The sequence below is a fragment of the Gopherus flavomarginatus genome, chromosome 6 (assembly GCF_025201925.1).
Source record: "Gopherus flavomarginatus isolate rGopFla2 chromosome 6, rGopFla2.mat.asm, whole genome shotgun sequence".
In the NCBI taxonomy this organism is placed as follows: Eukaryota; Metazoa; Chordata; order Testudines; family Testudinidae; genus Gopherus; species Gopherus flavomarginatus.
In genome coordinates this window covers 31,596,487-31,615,279 of record NC_066622.1, presented here as the reverse complement: position 1 = coordinate 31,615,279, position 18,793 = coordinate 31,596,487, and the positions used below count along the sequence as shown (strand labels likewise).

The 18,793-nt window shown below is 47.1% G+C and overlaps 1 protein-coding gene across 10 annotated transcripts in view; it reads left to right on the top strand.

Annotated features, from left to right (window-relative positions):
• Positions 1–18,793, top strand: part of MARK2 (microtubule affinity regulating kinase 2) — a 111,249-nt gene that overhangs the window by 27,676 nt on the left and 64,780 nt on the right. The window contains exon 1 of one of the 10 annotated variants that reach the window (XM_050960517.1): positions 2,587–2,608. The exons of the other annotated variants lie outside the window; for them this stretch is intronic. The gene's annotated coding sequence lies outside the window, so the exon portion shown is untranslated. Of the gene's footprint in view, positions 1–2,586; positions 2,609–18,793 lie in introns of those variants that run through there. 10 annotated transcript variants of the gene reach the window in all.

Sequence of the window (18,793 nt, the reverse complement as noted above, 5' to 3'; positions counted from 1 at the left end):
TGACATTGTTATAAAGGTGTCGAATGTTCAGCCCTTCTGAACACCTTTTAAAATTGCCATTCCCTGCTGAGAGGCAGAAATAGAATAGGAAGGCTAAGCCCTCTGCAAAAGTGTCCTCAGCGTGTTTTTGTAAAGGAGATGAAGAGGGTAGGAGAACACAAAGTTCAGTCTCAGATTACATGGTAGCTTTGAAGATCAGCCAATAAAACAAAGTCTGTATGGCTCTGGGCATGCAGACAGTCTCCAAGAGGGTTTTCATCTGAAATGTGCTGCGACCTCTTTGACTCACCAAGGGGCTGGTCAGATCTCATGGCTGAGACGGAGGCATGTTCCAAGGGGGTTGTCATATAGCTGGAACCTTGTAGTTGGAGCAGGCAATTAATGAATCAGGATTCCTGGGTTCTATTCCCCATCCTGCCACTGGGGTCCTGTATCTTTCACTCTGTCTTGGTTACTTATGTGCCCCTATTACCATGTATTTATCTTCACAACCTTTGTGTGAATGACAGTGCTATTATCCCCATTGTATAAATGGGCACCTGAGGCGCAGAGAAACTAAGTGACATGCCTGCTGCCGGCCCCCAGGAGATCTGTGGTGCAGCATTGAATTGAAGCTGGGACTCAAGTCACTAACCACTGCACCATCCTTCCATCAACCACAGGAACAAGCCACTTAACCCATTAATGAGTCAATTTGTTATAAATTGATCTTATTCCTACTTCTTGGGGTGTAGGTGAGGTTTGCTTAATGACTAAAGGTGATCGAAGATTTTTCTGGTGAAAGTCACTTTATAACATAAAGTGTTATGAGACAGGACATAGCAGTCAAAGGGGTTGGCAAGTTTCTTTGAGTATTAATGGGCTGTAGGATGTGCATAAAGGAGGCTACCATAGAATGGTAAGCAGCATTCTTCCCAGCAACCACCTCAGATGTCCGATGACACTCTCTGGGAATGGAAAAGACTTATCTAGATCATCTTGTCCTAGCACGTGTAAGGGAGCTGTATAGGCCCAGCCCAAGACTGTGTGGATGGAGGTGTGGGTGGGGGGGATAGTTTACTGCTTTCCAAAAATCAAGTAGACTCAATGAAGCACCATGATTCAGTGTTGATTTTGAGCCTAGTGCCTTACTGCAGAGAAGTATAGCATCCTGTATAGAACGCTAGCATCACGGCCTTCAGGGAGGGTGGATTTGGAGCCACTCGCAAATGTTTGGCTTTTAACAACAGCTTGTGGAATTAAATCAGAAGGCCAAACGAGCAGGATTTTAGTTTTGTGACCAGCTGTTTCAGCAGATCTCTGGGGAACACGGTCTAGAACCAGACGAGATGATTTGTGTTCGAATTACTGCCTTTGGCTCAGTAAAGGGCGTGGCTGGGGAGAGAAAGCAAACTCTGCACATGCAGACGCATCCTTTCTGGGTAATGCCTGCCCCAAATAAGAATGTGCAAGGACAAGTATTTGGGAGCCACTCACTCAGTCTTTGTGGATGGGTTGGAGGAGCCGGTAATGAAACCATTGCCACTTCTCTTGAAATTCCCTATGTCTGAAAACAAAGACCAGAACTGCTTTTGAAGTCTTAAAATGACTGTTCTAGGTTAGGGACTGATATTGTAAAAGCTTCTTTCTGTGATGTCTCCCAGATAAACTGTCTCCCTCAAAATCCTTTTGAAGGTTAGAACTAGAGGCAGAAGTGGGGAAAACAATGTAGGCATAGGCACAACTCTCAGCTGAGAGGGAGAATGAAAGGGGAAGAAATTATGCTGATGGCAGTTGCTGAAGATAAGACCTAAGATCATGTGAACTAAAAGGGTGATGGGGGAGGCTGGTGTTAACCAAAGGGACCCAAAGAAATAGAGAACTAGGGACTAAAACTGCGGTATACAACACTGGGAACGCTGCCAATTGTGACCTTTCCAACTGTGACCTTATTTGGTTTTCAGCCATCAGAATCTGTTGGCTGACATTTTGCCAAAGTGACTAGTGATTTTAGGTGTTCAATTTAAGATGCTTTAGAGCAGCCTGATTTTTCAGAGAAGTGCTGAACATCCACCCTCTTTATTGCTCCTCACTTCTAGAAATCTAGGTCATTAGCTGCTCAAGGATACCATGGAATACTTACTCGCACCACTTAAGTTGCAGTGCTTCCTCAACCCATCCTTGAGTCCCATTCTTGTGATCTAAGTCTCCCCTTTCCTCCTGTTCTGCCCCAGCCCTGAACACAGCGCGTCCTTGATAATTTTTGTGAAAGTAGTAGTATCTTAAGTTCCTGGAAGGATGCCAGCCCTCTACTGGTGGGGAGAGAGCACCATCATGGGGTGTGTTTTTCCCCTGTGTGTTTAATTTTCACAGCTTCCAGGTTTCTCACGGTGCAGCTGCTTTTGCTCTGCACTGCCCAGCTGCAGGAAGTTCTTTTTTTAAAAAAACAAATCTGCATCCCCTCTATGCCATGGTGGGGAGAAAGGGGCGGTGCCTCAGCACAGGGAAGTACCTTTCAGTTCTTGTATGGAGTTGGGACAAACCGGAGTTACCAGCCATGAGAATCGGGAGCTAGCCTGTCTAACAGCTCCTGATGACTGCCTGGATATGGAAGAAGATTAATGGGCTAGTGAGTACATGGGACTGTAGTTAATTGCCATCTCAGGGTTGTGCTTTTTTGGATCTAGCTGGGTATTTGCAGGCTGCAGCTGTCACACCTATTCTAGCTCCTCCTGAGAAGTGATAGGAGCAGCAAGGTGTGTTGCCTTTTTGTCTCTGAAATAATCTGGGATTTCTCAGTGACAAAACTGTAACTAACACCCTAGCTTTCATGTAGGCTGGGTGTGTCAGAATTATTCTTAGAACCCCTGATGGGACACTGAGTTTCTTTAAACCAGTTATTTCTTTCCTGGCATAAGCATTTTTCAGTTGTCTTTGTTCATTCCAACTTCACATCCCTGCCACCCCCCTTTGCTCTGGGATCTTATTGACCAGAATGACATTAAAACCTGTAATTAGCCCAGTGCAAACTGCACACACGATCATTCTCTCCCTTTGTTCTTAGAAGCCAAGAAATCTGCAAATCAGAATATAATAGGAGCTGCCAGGGGACAAGCTTCAGTGGAATTGGAATTAGGGTGCCAAATGGGAGTCTTTGAGCAAGGAGCATGTGCAGTCTCACCAGTAATGGTTCTTTTTATATCTCCAGCTGTTTTTACTGATGATGTATATGGCATAGTCTGACCAGCAGAACTGACTGTGGCCCCATGTTATTTCGGTAATGGTGAATAATCCACACACTCAGTCTTTTCCCACTTGCAGTAGTGCAAAACCTGGGAGATGGCTTAATGCTCGGCATGTTATGTTTGAAACTCCCTAGAGTCAAAAGGTAGGATCCTAGGAAGGCTGGTTTGGCCCCCTATATCGCCTTGTACGCTCATTCTGTAGGATGGCACCAGCTCGTCTCACTGAATGGAAATTAAACCACCTGGTGCTGTTCATACTTGTAACCGTTTGACAAGATGCTATGGGCCTGCTGTTTTTGTGTGGTTGGTTACCAGGCTGCTACTCTAAGAATCCTTGGCATTTGCCCCGTGCCTTCAACTCAGGCTTTTAGAACTCCCCAGTCTAACCCCAAATCTTGTCTCTGGCACTGTATTATGAGGGTGATAATAAACTTCTTCATTTGCTAAGGCAAAAATAATTCTCGCTGGAGCAAGTACGATTTTGCAAGTCTGCATGAACTGAGCCTCAAACATCCCTGTGGTGTAGGGGATATCCCCTCTATGTAGACAGGAAAAGCAAGATGTGCGAAGTGACTCTATTCTCATTCTGGCAGTCAGTCTGTGTCAGAGTGGGGATTAGAAATTGAATGTATGGCCCCAGCTCAATCTGTTAGGCCATGTTGCTTCTGAAAGGAGACTCGGTGAACATGTTGCAGAGAGATGTGTGTGCCTTTTCTCCTGTATTTTGGGTCCAGCACAGCTACAACTCCTCTGCTTTTTTATGTTTGTTCCTTATATTTATTTTGGTAGTACTAGAGGCCCCAACTGAGATTAGGGCCCCCATTATGATGTGCACATTAGTAGTAATACTTCTACAATAGTCCCTAGAAGCTTCAACTGAGGTTAGGGGCTCCAATTATTGTGTACCACCATACTGCCCTGAGGACCTCAAATGATTGCAGATACAGGTCTGTCGCATTTTACGCTGGGGTTACGTTCCACAGTCAGCCCTTAGAGCGAAAATTGCATATAGTCAAAATTACATTGAGTGTAATGGCGGGCAGAATCGCCAGCACTACAGGTACAGTATTAAAATTGTTATTTCTCTTTTTTGTTTTGTTTTTTGCCGACCACGTAACGCTGAAATTGTGCATGTTAAATGTGTGCAAGATGTGACAGACCTGTACCCATTAAGGTGTCTGCTTTCATAGTACTTGGAGCCTTTAGGTGCTACCATAATATTAATAAAGTGCACCTCATAATAGGACCCTGATTTCAGTTGGGGCTTGCAGGTGCTACCCTAGTGCTAAGATTGAGCCCTGTTGTACCAGGTGCCATCCAGACATGTAAGGAGACAGAATCTCTGTTCTGGAGAGCTTGCAGTCTAAATATCAAGCTCTAACTGCTGAGGGGCCCTTTTGTCTTGTAGTAGTAGCAGCCTCCATGCCCCATAGTGATTGGAAGCAGTTCCTGGGATTCGATACGCATGCTGCCCTAGGTCTGCAGAGGTGCTGAGCCCCAGCACTTCCCTCTGCCTTCCATGGGAGTTGAGGGAGCTCAGGCTTTGTCACTTTAGCCAGCACAAATATCTGCTTTGTTTCCTTTGACACTTGGCCAGTGCTGCTTTTTTTACTCAAGTTATCGCTGAAGAATGTTTTGCTTCCCAGTAACCTTGCTTTGTTAGCACAAGGAGCTGTGAAAACTTAGCAATAACTCCAAGGTCACTTGGTCTTAAGCAGCATCTGGCATACTAGTAAGTGCCAGTGATAGGTATCTGCTTTATGCTTTGGAAAGATCTCTTGGTATTTCCTTGCTAAAGCTCCCAATGGCTTGTGTGGTGGGATTTGGCTTTCCTTTGTCTCCCCTTCTCCCAACACTCTCCCCCCCCCCCCCCGCCTCAGGTTTTTAATCCTTTTGCCTGTAAACAAGTTGAGTACAGTGTGCCTGCGTGGGTTCATGTGAGCGCTGTTATCTTCCAGCCATGCGGTTGGTGTTGGAGTTTGAGATACTGCAATCAGCTGGCGAGTTAAGCTATCTTAGTAGGAGTGTTGCAGAGTGTAGCTGAAGTGATGAGGCTGGAAGATCCATTGACAGCTTTTGTGGGGAACAAGTAGGGGGTGAGGGGTTACATGTGGAAGATGCACCAAGAGAAAATGTGGAGGGGATCATGGACTCTTCAGTACGGTTGGCGCAGTCTTCAATCAGCTCTGTGCTCCCCTTTCTCCTCCTGGGCCCCACATTCTTTCTAGCACTGCTTGTGCTGCAGCACTGGTTTTCTGTGAGCAGGTGCATGCCTCAGCTAACAGGTGACTGGTGCATGGGAAAACACAGGACACTTCCCCAAATGGTTGATTATTAGGGCAGCAGGAGAGGCAGGTGCAGTTGTTCTGGTTGCATGGCTAGGAGTGCTATACTGCTTTACAAGGTGGAATGCCTTTTCTCTGAGCCATTGACAGTGGGGAGCTTGAACTGAGATTTTGAGTTGTTTTTTTTAAAAGTCCCAATTCCCTTCCTGTCACATCTTATCCCACTTCATATTTATCTGTGTGCTGCGATCCCACCAGTCTTTCTTCTGGCCCTCTGCTTGACTTCACATTAAGATCAAGCATAATGCTTAAGAAACTGTTCTAGGTGTCTGGTCTGCAGTGCACCAAAGACACTCATGCAGATTTCCTTTCAGGGAAACTGCAAGGAGCCGCGATCTAGGGAGAGGAATGCTGGCTCTGCATTTTTACTTCAGTTATCCTTTCATTGGTTTTTTAAATGGATTTATTCTTGCATCAAACATAGAATTATAGACTATCAGGGTTGGAAGGGACCTCAGGAGGTCATGTAGTCCAACCCCCTGCTTAAAGCAGGACCAATTCCCAACTAAATCTTCCCAGCCAGAGCTTTAAGCCTAACCTTAAAAACCTCTAAGGAAGGAAATTCCACCACCTCCATAGGTAACGCATTCCAGTGCTTCACCACCCTCATCATGGAAAAAGTTTTTCCTAATATCCAACCTAAACCTCCCCCACTGCAACTTGAGACCATTACTCCTTGTTCTGTCATCTGGTACCACTGAGAACAGTCTAGATCCATCCTTTTTGGAACCCTCTTTCAGGTAGTTGAAAGCAGCTGTCAAAACCCCCCTCATTCTTCTTTTCTCCTTAACTTCACATTAAGGACAAGCAGAAGGCTGTGCAGCTTAATGGTTGAAGCAGGGAAGCTGGGAGTTAGGATGCCTGGGTTCTGTCCCCAACTCTGTGAAGGGAGGATCTAGAGCTTAGAAGACGGTGGAACTGGGAGTCAGGATGCCTGGGTTCTAGCCTCAACTCTAGGACTCTTGTGCTCAGGCGACCACAGAGTCCAACCCCAGCTCTTCCATTGCCTTGCTGAGTAAGGTTGAATGAGTCGCTTCACGTCTCTGCCTTAGCTTACCCATTGGCAATATGGTTACTAAGCTCTGGGCTTTCCAGAGTGCTGAGAAGCTTAATTAAAGTTTGTAAAAGACTGCACACTCCTTGGATAACGGGTCTTAATATGTGTGCAGCAGTGGCGTGTGCAGCAAAGCAATTTTGGATGGTGATGAGAGAGAGGTTATACTGAGTTCACACCTCATAAGGCCATAAAATTTTCCTGTCTCCGGGAAAGCAGGTGCTATGTACATAAGCAGCAGTGGGAAGTTTTATTTCCAGGGGACACCACGTTGGGTTCGTTGCAAGCTGCCATCAAGAAGATAAATGCTGTTGGCACAAACTGAGCCTACACATTAAGAGTAGGATATACTTTGCATCTCTCTAGCCTATGGAGGAGAGAGTATCTTGAACTAAGGGTATGTCTGATTCGTACGTGCTGCCCACCCAGCCTACTGGGGACTCCGTGTTCAGGTAGACTTGTCTGAGAAGTGACACTGACGTTTCTCTCTTGCTGCCGTGCCTCTGCTGCCTCTGTTTGTGAATATCCAAGAGCGAGAGCCGCAGGCTTGGCAAGCTGCTGTTCGCATATTGCTGGCACGCAGTCTGCCGCCAACGGAATGGTGCATACACAGTTGTCCTCCATTCCCTGGCCGCCTCACCAGTTAGTTGTTGACTACAACTGGTATCTCCCCAGGCTAACAAAGGAACTGGGCTAGCCCCAGCGTACCAATGAACACAGTTCTAGTTATCACCGTGGCTCTAGCTAATCAGCATGTGCCTATGCCCAAATACTTCTGGCCTTAGCATGGCTTCCAAATAGCATCTCTTATTAACGAGGGGCAGAGACCTGTGTCCGTAAAGCACCATGTATACTGAACAGCGCTCCATAAATAGTACTCGACACATCTGTAATGCCCTTGAACAAGCAATTTACAGTGCTCCCTATGCTCCAGCATGGCAACTTCACTGACCTCCCTCACAGTTTTATAGGCACAGAGAGAAGTCCCAAGGTATTGCAGCGGATCGGTGACAGAGCTGAGGGTGGAACCCCAGGTGTCCAGATTTCCATTACTGTGGTGCGCTGACCACTGAACCATACTCCCTGTATATCATGGGTTGATCAGCTGGGGGAGTATCTCTTCCAATTAATAGCACATGGTAGCTAGCTATTGGTAACCATGTTTATTATAGTGCCTAGGGACCAACCAGAGTCTGTTGTGCACCGTGTAGCTCTGCATTTTCTGTAGCATTTAACCATGTGTTTAGGTGAATGAGTAGGGTGACCAGATGTCCTGATTTTATAGGGACAGTCCCAATATTTGGGGCTTTTTTATATTGGATCCTATTACCCCCCACCCCCTGTCCTGATTTTTCACATTTGCTATCTGGTCACTCTATGAATGAATGCAGAGCTGGCTCAGTACAGTGGACAGGGAAGACACATGGGATTCCTTTCTTCTTTATATCTCCATTTCTCTGTCTGTAGACTGAGGGCCATCATTCATACTTTTCTTTGTAAAGTGTTTGGAGTTTTCTGGATGAAATAACAAGAGCTAAATTTTACACCTTACATTTTTAAGGGGCATAGGTAGTTCCAAGGATGGTGTGTTTTTTACATAGCCTATGGTAGGGGGTGAATAAAATATCTGCAGGCTGGTCATATAAAAATTATATAAAATATAAAAATTAGTAGTTCTAGTAGTCGCATGTTAAGTCTTGTCTTGTCAATTCATTACAGACACTGTTGGGTGAGAGTTTGTCAGTATCATGAAAATGCTATAATGCAGTCATCTTCAAAGCCTTCATTTCCTGTTTGAACCGAGTGGGAGGGAAGGTTAAATAAGCGGAAGAGGTTGGGAAGAGGGTGTTGCATAAATGGGGATTTTTCTCTTTGCCCACACCATGGAAGACAAACACAGCCGAAGATCCAGCAGGAGAGGAGCTGAGCATGTAGCATGAGTTAACAAAGATTCCAGACTGTTGTCTCCACTTAATCTGTCGCTCCTGCAGGTGAACTCTCCTCTGAGGAGCATTCTGTACCCTGCAGCTGGATCATGGGCAGGTGCCTGTCTCGTATTGCTAATTCTAGAGCAGGAACCATGGACCATCTAGGGACTATATGCCAGAGCAGTGGTCTTCAATCTTTTTACGCACAAGATCACTTTTTGCATTTAAGATCAACCCAGGATCTGCCCTGCCCCCGCTCACTCCATTCCCCCCTCCCTCGCTCGCTCTCCTCCACCCTCACTCGCTTCCCCTGGTCTAGGGCAGGGCGTTGGGGTGCGGGAGGGGGTGCAGGGTCTGGGCTGGGGCCGAGGGGTTCAGAGTGTGTGTGGGGGGGATGTGGGCTGAGGCAGGGGGTTGGGGTGCAGAAGTGTGGGGTGCAAACTCTGGGAGGGAGTTTGGATGCAGGTCATGTGGTCACACTGCCCTTAATCTCATAGAATCCACTGGCCATTTCATGAATTTTACTTTTTATTAGTGTCATTTGTGGTTTATAGATCCAAAATCCTTCAGGGATTGTCACAAATCAGTGTAACATTCTCAACTGTGTGATGTGCATTGGCTGAGCCTGGAGCAGGAGGTTGGGGTGCAGGAATGAGGGGTGTGGGCTCTGGAAGAGAGTTTGGTGCAGGAGAGGGCTCTGGGCTGAGGTACGGCGTTGGGGTGCAGGATGGAGTTTGAGGTGTAGACTCTGGCCGGGAGGCCCTTACCACAGGCAACTCCCAGCCGGCAGTGCAGCCAGGCTCAGCCAGGCTGCCTACCATGGCTGCACACTACTGGCTGCTGGCGTGTCTCAGTGGCCCCTGGAGGGAAGGGGGCCAGTGGGTCTCCATGCACTGCCCATTCCTGCAAGAGCTGCAGAGACAGTGCTGGAGGTGAGGGCAGCACATGGAGCCGCCTCTCCTTCACCCCCAGGGGCCACAGAGATGTGCCAGCTGCTTCTGGGTGCGGCGGGGGGCCATGGCAGGCAGGCAGCCTGCCTGAGCCCGGCTGCGCTGCCAGACTTCTAGCGGCCCAGAGATCGTGATCGACTGGCAGAGGCTCCAGGATCGACCAGTCAATCGCAATTGCTGGGTTGGTGACCACTGTGCCAGAGCATCTAAACATAGATTCCTAGATTTTAAGTCTAGAAGGGACCAAGAGATTATCTAGTCTGATCTCCTATATAACATAGGCCTGATATCATCCAGTTTCTCCTGCAGAGAGCCTAGTAACATGGAGAATTGACAAGATTTGTGTAAGATGGTGCATGTCAGACAAGTGTCACAGCACTCAGGTTCTCATGTTCTACAGTGGGGAGGCAGTTTGATCCAAAGGCAAGAGCACTGGACTAGGAGATGGAATTCTGTCTTTTATTCAGAGTTCTGCCATTGACTTGCCATGTGACCATGGACAAGTCATTTTGCTACTCTGTGCCTCTGTTTCCCTTCCCCGCCCTTTGACTGCATCGTCTATTTGGATTGTAAGCACTTCAGGACAGGGATTTTCTCACTGTGTCTGTGCAGTGCCTGTGGCAGTACTCATACAGGATTCTAAAGTAATTCTAGGTGACATACACTAGTACAGATGAGACATGATCCTTTGGGGATTATACAAATATGAGTCCTTGGGTGAGGTTTGAAATGAGGTTCAGAGGGTTTAAACAAAGAAGGGTGTTTTGGATTTAGAATCTGGTATGGCTGTAGAATCTGGTATGGCTGTAAAATTCTGGAACTGCTCACGCTGAGAGAACAACTGTTAGCTACAGCTATGCTCTCCAATGGCCAGAGGGGTCCAATGTGCTTCAATATTGCTGCCTAGCCAAATAATAGCAACTGTGGAATAGCTTACCCCCAATGCTGAAGCTTTTCACACCAGAAACTGACAAACCCAACACTCTCCCAGCTACAGTTGAATTCACTTTGGCCTGAGCCACGTTAGTGGCTAAATCCTCATTTAGCCACCTCAGTGTTGACATGTTTACAGCCTTGCTGTGTATGTTCCCCTCTGCAAATGTCACTCATCTATATCCAGAGTCCCTACTGTGAAAAAGCAGTGAATTGGTTACAGTTCTGGTTGAAATAAATTTAACTTATACTTAGTATGGCCATTGTTGCTCCACAGGGAAGTTGTGCTGTTGCTGTTAGGTATCTGTCCCAGACCAGCAGGTGGATTAGGGCTGTACTAAATCACATATCACAAAACAGTCCCACTGGGTTTCTAAGTAGATTCTATTATCCCTATGTGTGTTTCATTGGCTTTAAAATCTCCCTGACAGTCTGCTTCAATGGCAGCTTTTTCTCTGCTCTTTACCACAGTGGAAGAGTTCTGCCTGGATTCCCCATAGTATCCTACGGTTCCTTAAAACCTCTTGAACCTGTGAGAAATTTGCCACTGAAGGAATGTGGGCTAGTGGTTCAACAGGGAGGATGGAGAGTCAAGGCTCCTGCGCTCCATTCCTGCCCTAGGAAGGAAGTGGACTCTACTGGTTAGATTCCTAGAATTTAAGGCCAGAAGAGTTCATTACATCATCTAGTCTGATCTCCTATGTACCACAGGTCAGAGAATTTCACCCAGTTTCTACTGTATGGAGCCCAGTAACTTCTATCTGACTAAAGCATCTTCCAGAGAGGCATCTAGTCTGGATGAAAGACGTCGAGAGATGGAGAATGCAGCAGTTCTCTTGGGAGTTTGTTCCAGTGAATGACTCTCATGGCTGAATTCTTCTGCCTTGTTTCTAATTTGAATGTATCTGGCTTTAACTTCCAGCCAGTTAGAGCAAGAGGGTTGGGCTGAGAGTCAGGACTTTTCTGGGTTCTATTTCCAGTTCTGTAAGAGGGGTGTGGGCTAGTGGATTAGAACCAGGATTGAGGGAAGGAGGACTGTGAATCAGATCTCCTGGATTTTATTCCCAGCTGTGCTCTTGCCTCAGTATGCGATGTCAGGCAAGTCTGTCGTCCTCTCTCTCTGACCCAGTTGAAACATTTGTAAAATGGGCATAACATTCCTCAGGGATGTTGGACTTGAATTGATATTAATAAAGAGCTCCTTGTAACAATGATACAGTGTGGAAGGTGCTGTTGTGGCGCATGCAGTATGAGTAGTGAGGCTTAAGCATTGATTGTCAGCAAATCTGTTTTACCAGAAAAGAGTGTCAGTAGTTTAAACTCTTCAGCTAGGAAGTCTGTCAGAGGAACTGCCTGAGAGCCAGTCTTCAGAGATATGTAAGTGCCAAAATTGCCCCTTACTTTGATATTTTCTCAGGTATATGATGTGTGATCTCAGTATGAGATCTATTAAGCAACAATAAAACCACAGGGCTGGACCATGGAGAACTTAACTCCAGTTCTAAACTGGTCTGGGCAAAACAACCAGACACAGTGTATGGGCTTGTCTACATCAGAAAGTTGCAGCGCTGGTGAGGGAGTTACAGCGCTGCAACTTTGAAGGTGTACACATCTGCAGGGCATCACCAGCGCTGCAACTCCCTGTTTGCAGCGCTGGCCGTACTCCCGTTTTGTCTCGGGTGTAGAGGATCCAGCGCTGGTGATCCAGCGCTGGTAATCCAATGTAGACACTTACCAGCGCTTTTCTTGACCTCCGTGGAAGGAGGAAGCCTCTGGTAATCAAGCTGGTCTCCTTTCCCGGTTTGCTCTCTCGTTCCCGGAACCCCGAGCAAGCAGGTCTCCTTCCCTGCGGTTTGCTGGGTGGCTCCGGGAACGCGAGAGCAAACCGCGGCGAAGCTGGTCTCCTTTCCCGGTTTGCTCTCTCGTTCCCGGAACCCCCGAGCAAGCAGGTCTCCTTCCCTGCGGTTTGCTGGGTGGCTCCGGGAACGCGAGAGCAAACCGCGGCGAAGCTGGTCTCCTTTCCCGGTTTGCTCTCTCGTTCCCGGAACCCCGAGCAAGCAGGTCTCCTTCCCTGCGGTTTGCTGGGTGGCTCCGGGAACGCGAGAGCAAACCGCGGCGAAGCTGGTCTCCTTTCCCGGTTTGCTCTCTCGTTCCCGGAACCCCGAGCAAGCAGGTCTCCTTCCCTGCGGTTTGCTGGGTGGCTCCGGGAACGCGAGAGCAAACCGCGGCGATGCTGGTCTCCTTTCCCGGTTTGCTCTCGCGTTCCCGGAACCCCCCTTGAAGCCGCCCAACAGCGCTGCAGTGTGGCCACATCTAACACCACTTGCAGCGCTGGTTGCTGTAAGTGTGGCCACTCTGCAGCGCTGGCCCTATACAGCTGTACTAATACAGCTGTAACAACCAGCGCTGCAAAATTTTAGATGTAGACATGGCCTATATGATAGTGAATGGTTGGTTGTATGGTTACCAGCCCCCAGTGGTGATATTTTGGAGTTACTGGAAAAATCCCTTTTTGAAGCTGTTGTTGCAGTGAACACACGAACAGGACAGCAGGAGATGTCCAGAGGCTGTTAATGCAAATCAAAAGCAGCAATAGTATTACTGCATCAGGCACCAAATAGATCTCCAAGCTCAGGTTTGCTCATACTTCCCTGGGGAAAGCTCAGCATTGGACACACACTGGAACCTTTGTACTTAAAGAACTGGGAGACTGAGTTCTCGATTCTGAAGGGGGGATTCCATTTTCTAGCCCTTTTGTCAGACTGTGGACCACTTTGCAAGCATTGACAAATGAGGTCCCATAGCTTGCCTGCGGGGCACTATTGCCATTGTATAGCGGGGCAAAGGGATGCTGTGAGTTGGTGGTGTCAGTAATAGAATCCAGGAGCTCATTCCTAGTTCTTCACTCTAACCACCGGGCAGCGCTCCCTGCCATTACCATAATGAGTTAGGCTCCAGTGATACAACTCCTTAAGAAATCTAAGGCCATATCTGTAGTAGAAGCACTCGCCCTTTAAAGCTTTTTCTGGTGTAGCTTATTCCATCCCTCCTGTGCGAAACACGCTAGACCAGTAAAAGCACAATTTTGCCAATATAGCAGTGCCTACACTAGGATCTTCTGTTGGCACAGCTATGCGAGTCAGGGATCATGCCCCGACCAACAGAACTTGCTGGCAGAGTCTGTAGTGTAGACAGGGCTCCAGCTATTATTCCACTTGTCTATGGTTGCAGGAAAATATTTGAAGATTCCCCATATTAGCTGTTCACTTCCCCTGTCTGTCCCCTTCCCCAAAACTGCAAATTAATGCAGTTATCTCCTGACTGTTACTCTTAAGTGCTCCCCAGTTAATGCCTGTAAAATGGTAACTGATCTTCCTGTGCCCACACACTGATCTGGTTGCCCTTGTTTTGGCTTTAAAAGGTGTAGAGGTTAGGTTCCTGTGTATCAGTGGGACTATTCCTCTGGACATGCCTTCAGATTAGACACGGTTGTTCCTGAGTTCATTGACTTTAGATTTGCATATATGGGTACTTGTGACAGACATGGTCGGTGAGGTAATATCTTTTCTTGGACCAACTTCTGCTGGTGAGAGAGACAAGCTTTTGAGCTACACAGACCTGAAGAAGAATCAGCAGAAGTTGGTCCAATAAAAGATATTGCTTCACCCACCATGTCTCTCTAATATCCTGTGACCAACATAGCTACAACACCACTGCAAACAACCTGGGCAAGGTATTCTCAATTAAGGTGCCTTTTGCATATTCTCTTCCCTGCACCCTCATGTTTTTCAAACTGTGAGTCTAGGGTTGTGAGTGCTGAGATGTTTTTAATTAACCTTGTATTAGTACTGATTTTTTTTCAGTAAAACATGTGTTTTGTTTTTTTTTAAATGGAATGCTCAAGTATGGAGGATTTATTTTATAGGCCCATATATAAATATTTTACCATTTCCAGGCCACTGGAATCGGACCTGAACCTTGTTAATCCCTTGCTGATGGAATGAGAGGAAGAAATAAAATATATAAAAAATCTGGCACAAAGTCTTTAGAGTGCATCTGTTTTGAGGCAGCACCAGCTGTCAGCAAGCAAAACTGACTAGAATCATGCTCCCCAGAGTGGCAGCAGGCAGGGCCCAGTGTATTCCCTCATCAGTTTCACTTCTCTCTCTTTCTCTCCCCCACCCTCTCACCCCTTTTTGGTCTTTCTCACCTGGTGTGTCTTTCTCTCCCCTTGGCTCCACTACATGGACTAGGAGTGAAGCAAAATATACTTGGATTGCAAACGGTCTGTGGGCACTGCAGAGAGTTGTGGCTTAACTTTAGCGCAGAATAAGCCTTGAGTAGGAGGGGGAGAGAGGTGGAAGGTAGCTTTACTGGAGGAAGCTTGGAGCCTTCCCATGGTAAGAGAGCAAGAGACATACGTGCTGCAGCAAAACCTACACCGAATGCGGTATAAAATACATTTTTAATTTTCTGTATTTATCTATTTCTCAGACGCATAATGCACCCAGTTTGGAAAAGGATGAGCTGTAGCTGGTGTTAACTTCACATTTTTCCTTCTGTCTTCTCCCTCCTTCCAGCCTCAAATGGAGGCTGCCCCCCACCCCAGCCCACCCCATTGTAGGTCTGTGGCCTGTTGTAGTATTTCAATTCTGTGCCTTCCTCTCTCCCTCCCCTGAGGTTTTCTCGCAAACTTGGCTCTAGGGCTTCCTTAGGTTTGTCTCTTTGCCTTGGCAGACACTCATTTTAAAGTAGACGAGGAAATAGCGTTAATGCAGCTGTTACACCATTCTGCTGCTTACCTGTCTGTGCACTCGAGGGGCAGGCCGAAAACCTCCTTTGTGCAGGAAGTGCCTGGTCCATATAGATGCGGTAGCCAGCTATAGGGATAATAATGGGTTATTCTTGGACATGCTTGTCACAATAAATCAAATCTACCACAGCACATAGTAACAATGGGCAGTTTTGTTGCTTGACATGCTCACAACAAGAGGTTTCCCACCATATCTGTGGCTCAGTGCTGCAGGCATTGTGCTGCAGCTGCCCATTCGAGGCAGTAGAAGCAAAGCTCACCCCAGTGTCTGTTTTTAAATATCCCCCAACACCATTTCTTTTTGCTCTCAGAAACGGGTTATTTTCTGGGTTTCCATGTTGTGTGGGGAATGAGCATGTCTAATGGTTAGAGGAAGGCTCTGGAAGTTAAGATACTTGGGTTCTGTTCCTATGTGAATTCCTCTTCACCTATAAAAAGGCCTCAACTTGGGAGTAGGGTATTGACCAGGGTGTCCACTGTAGCAGCTACAGCCAACCCAGCCTAGTAATGCTAAACATCTGTAATGCCTTTTACGTGAGGATTCCCCATATTTTGCAGCGGGGTGATCATCTCCCTCCATTTTACAGATTGAGCAACAGAGGCGCCAAGGGGATGGGGGGTGCCTTGTTGAAGATCACAACAGGGAGTCTTTAGACCCAGAAGTCCTGTCCGTGGTCCCTGTGCTCTAGCCACTATCCACTCTCCCTGGTGTTAAGAGCTGAGCACTTGCAGCCGGGGCACTGTTGCTAAGGATGGTTCTTCCACAGTGCTGCTCTCAGCAGTTCTAGACTGCTAACCAGCCCACTTGCTAGCTGCATGGAATGTGCTTGTCTGGAGGAAGCTGTTTATCATTTCATTGACTTGAGGTATCTGATAAGCCCTTATGATAAAAATTGAATAAAAAATTAGAAGAGCCGTTCCCCTTGCAATAATACTGTAAACAATGGCGAGAACGCTTGCTGCTATCCAGAAGTAGTCCTTACATCAGAGTCTGAAATGGCAATGCAGCACAGTGCTAAGCTTGCAGCATAAACTCTCATGTGTAACCTCCTCTGGGCGTGACTGACTGCCCCCTGCCGCTTGGAGGGAGGGTATCTGTTCATCTCACAGAGATGTCAAGCTGTGTGTTCTGCAGAACTATGGTGCCAGCTGTTGGAATTTTAAAAGGACAGAACTAGTGTCAGGAGTTTTCAAAGGCAAGTCTTCTGCTGGTTAGCTCTCATCCAACATTCCTTCTCTTCCACACCTTGTGTAAACATGATCTAATCCTTGGCATGCCTACCATTATCCCATTGTTTGGATGGTAATGCTAAGGCATGCAGCCTTCATGACTCACCCACAGGCCTGGGGAAACAGTTGGTGTGTGAACTGGGATAGGAATTCCTGTCTTCTAGGCCTGTGTTTAGGCCATGCCTCTCTCCAAGGGAACCCAAGAGTTTGGTTGCTTTTGGATAGTGTAGATGTCTACTTTTTCTGCCCTCAGAGCTACTGTTGAACCGGGTGTACTTGGATTATAAACTCTGGCCCAGGGACTGTCTTTTTGTTCTATTTGCAGAGTGCCTAAGACAATGGGGCTCCTAGGGGCTCCTGTAATACCAGTAATGATAGTAGCATGGTGCTTGGAATCTCTCCACTGGCTGCTTCCTGCCTTCCACAGCAAGTGTCAGTTCCTAATCCTGGTAGCGCTACATGATTCTCCTCCAGTGTCCATCTGATCTCCTTTTATTTTCCCACAGCACAGTGCCCCTTTGTTTTCCTAGCTTCTGACACCTAACCACTCACTCTGTATCCCCCTTACACTCACTTCTCCATTCTGTCTTTAATGCTGCACCTGGAACCTGCTTAGTCTTAATGTGACAGACATCCTCCACTTCAAATCTGTCCTGGGCACTGCTGGGTCAGACAGGCCCTTTTCATAGCAATGGAGACAATATGAGAGGTGCTTCCTGGCCTTTTCAGACTTGCTAGAAACATCTGGGCATGTCTTACCTAATCAATTCCCTGCCGTTTCAGGGGGCTCAAACATTGATCACCCCTTGAGGTCTCCTGTTCCTGCCTTTGGCACATAACAGTTTAATCTCCTGAGAACTGAAATGCTTTAATCTAACCTGTTACATGCCTGGGGCAAATGGTGGACCCCGCCCCCTTTGCAGAGGCTGGCCCCGCTCCTTCCACCCAAGGCCTCCCTTCCTCGTGGCTGGAGCCCAGAGCCTTGGGTCAGCCTCCCGATGGCCAGAGGAGCCCCATCCGCCCCACACCTCCCCTCCTGAGAGCTTAAACCAGCCCGTGGGAAAAGCTCTGGTCTCTTCTTGAAGAACCTGAACTCTTTATATGAGCCATGCAGGTTCCAGGGTGGTTGAGGAGGCAGTATGTGTTACTCAGCTTTCTGGGTTCATCAGTAATCTCCCTGGAGTCCAGGGAGATTATTGATGAACCTAGGAAGCTGAGTAACACATACCACCTCCTTAGCTGCCCAGGAACCGTAATCGGGCATAATAATAAACAAACTTCCCCCCGAATTGCCCATGCAAACCACCAAAACCGGTGTCTGGTGGTGACAGCTGCCTGGCCTATTATACCCACCGCCTATGGTTACTTGGGCTCAACATGAGAGTAACTGAGTGAAATTCTTTGGCTTGTGGTAATCAGGAAGTCCGATTATATGATCTTAATGGTCCCTTCTGGATTTAAACTCTATGAAATACTTACCATCAACAGTTCGGTAAGCTCATGTGGAGACCTTTGAGAGACTAAGTGAAGAGAAGCATGCAGGATAACTGTCTTGTGCCAGCTGCACAGTTGACACTCTGTACAATGTTGGAATGGAAGGATAGCCCAATGGCTAGGGGGTTGGGAGACCTGGATTCAGTTCCCTGCTCTGCTGCTGACCTTTGGGCAGTCACTTAATCTCTGCCTCAGTTTCCCTACTGGAACACTGAGTGGATTATTATATTGTAGCAGTGCCTAGAGCCTTAGTAAGCAATAGCACTCCCTTGTCTCCCTGTGGTGTCAGGATGAATGCACTGAAGATTGTCAGGTGCTATGGCAATGGAAGTCATACAAATACCATAATGGTTTTGTTCCTTTCTTTCTTTGCAAGGTGGGCTTTGGCATTTAATCAGAGACACACATGGCACAAATTGGACCCATGCACTTACACACTCCCACGCAACTATGAAAACTCTGCCCGCTTGATTTCACCAGTAACTGAATTGTGTTCCCGGCCTCCAGTTGGCTAAGAGTTATGTACCAGCCTGTTCATTTGGTCTCATCCACTTAGTATGTTTTGTCTCCTAGATTTTAAGATCTTTGGGCAGAGCCTGTCAATTTCTTTGTTTGTGCAGCACCAGGCGCAATGGGACCCATCCAGACAGAAGTTTCTAGGTGCTACTCCAATATAAATGCTAATAATTGGAAGTTGGGGGTGGTAGGTTCTTATAACTGAAGGGTATATTGGGATTTCAAATGAGGTTTCCATTAAAACCCATTCCTTCCCCCACTGCTCTGGAACAAATGGAATTGTACCCAGAATATGGTGCTTCACAT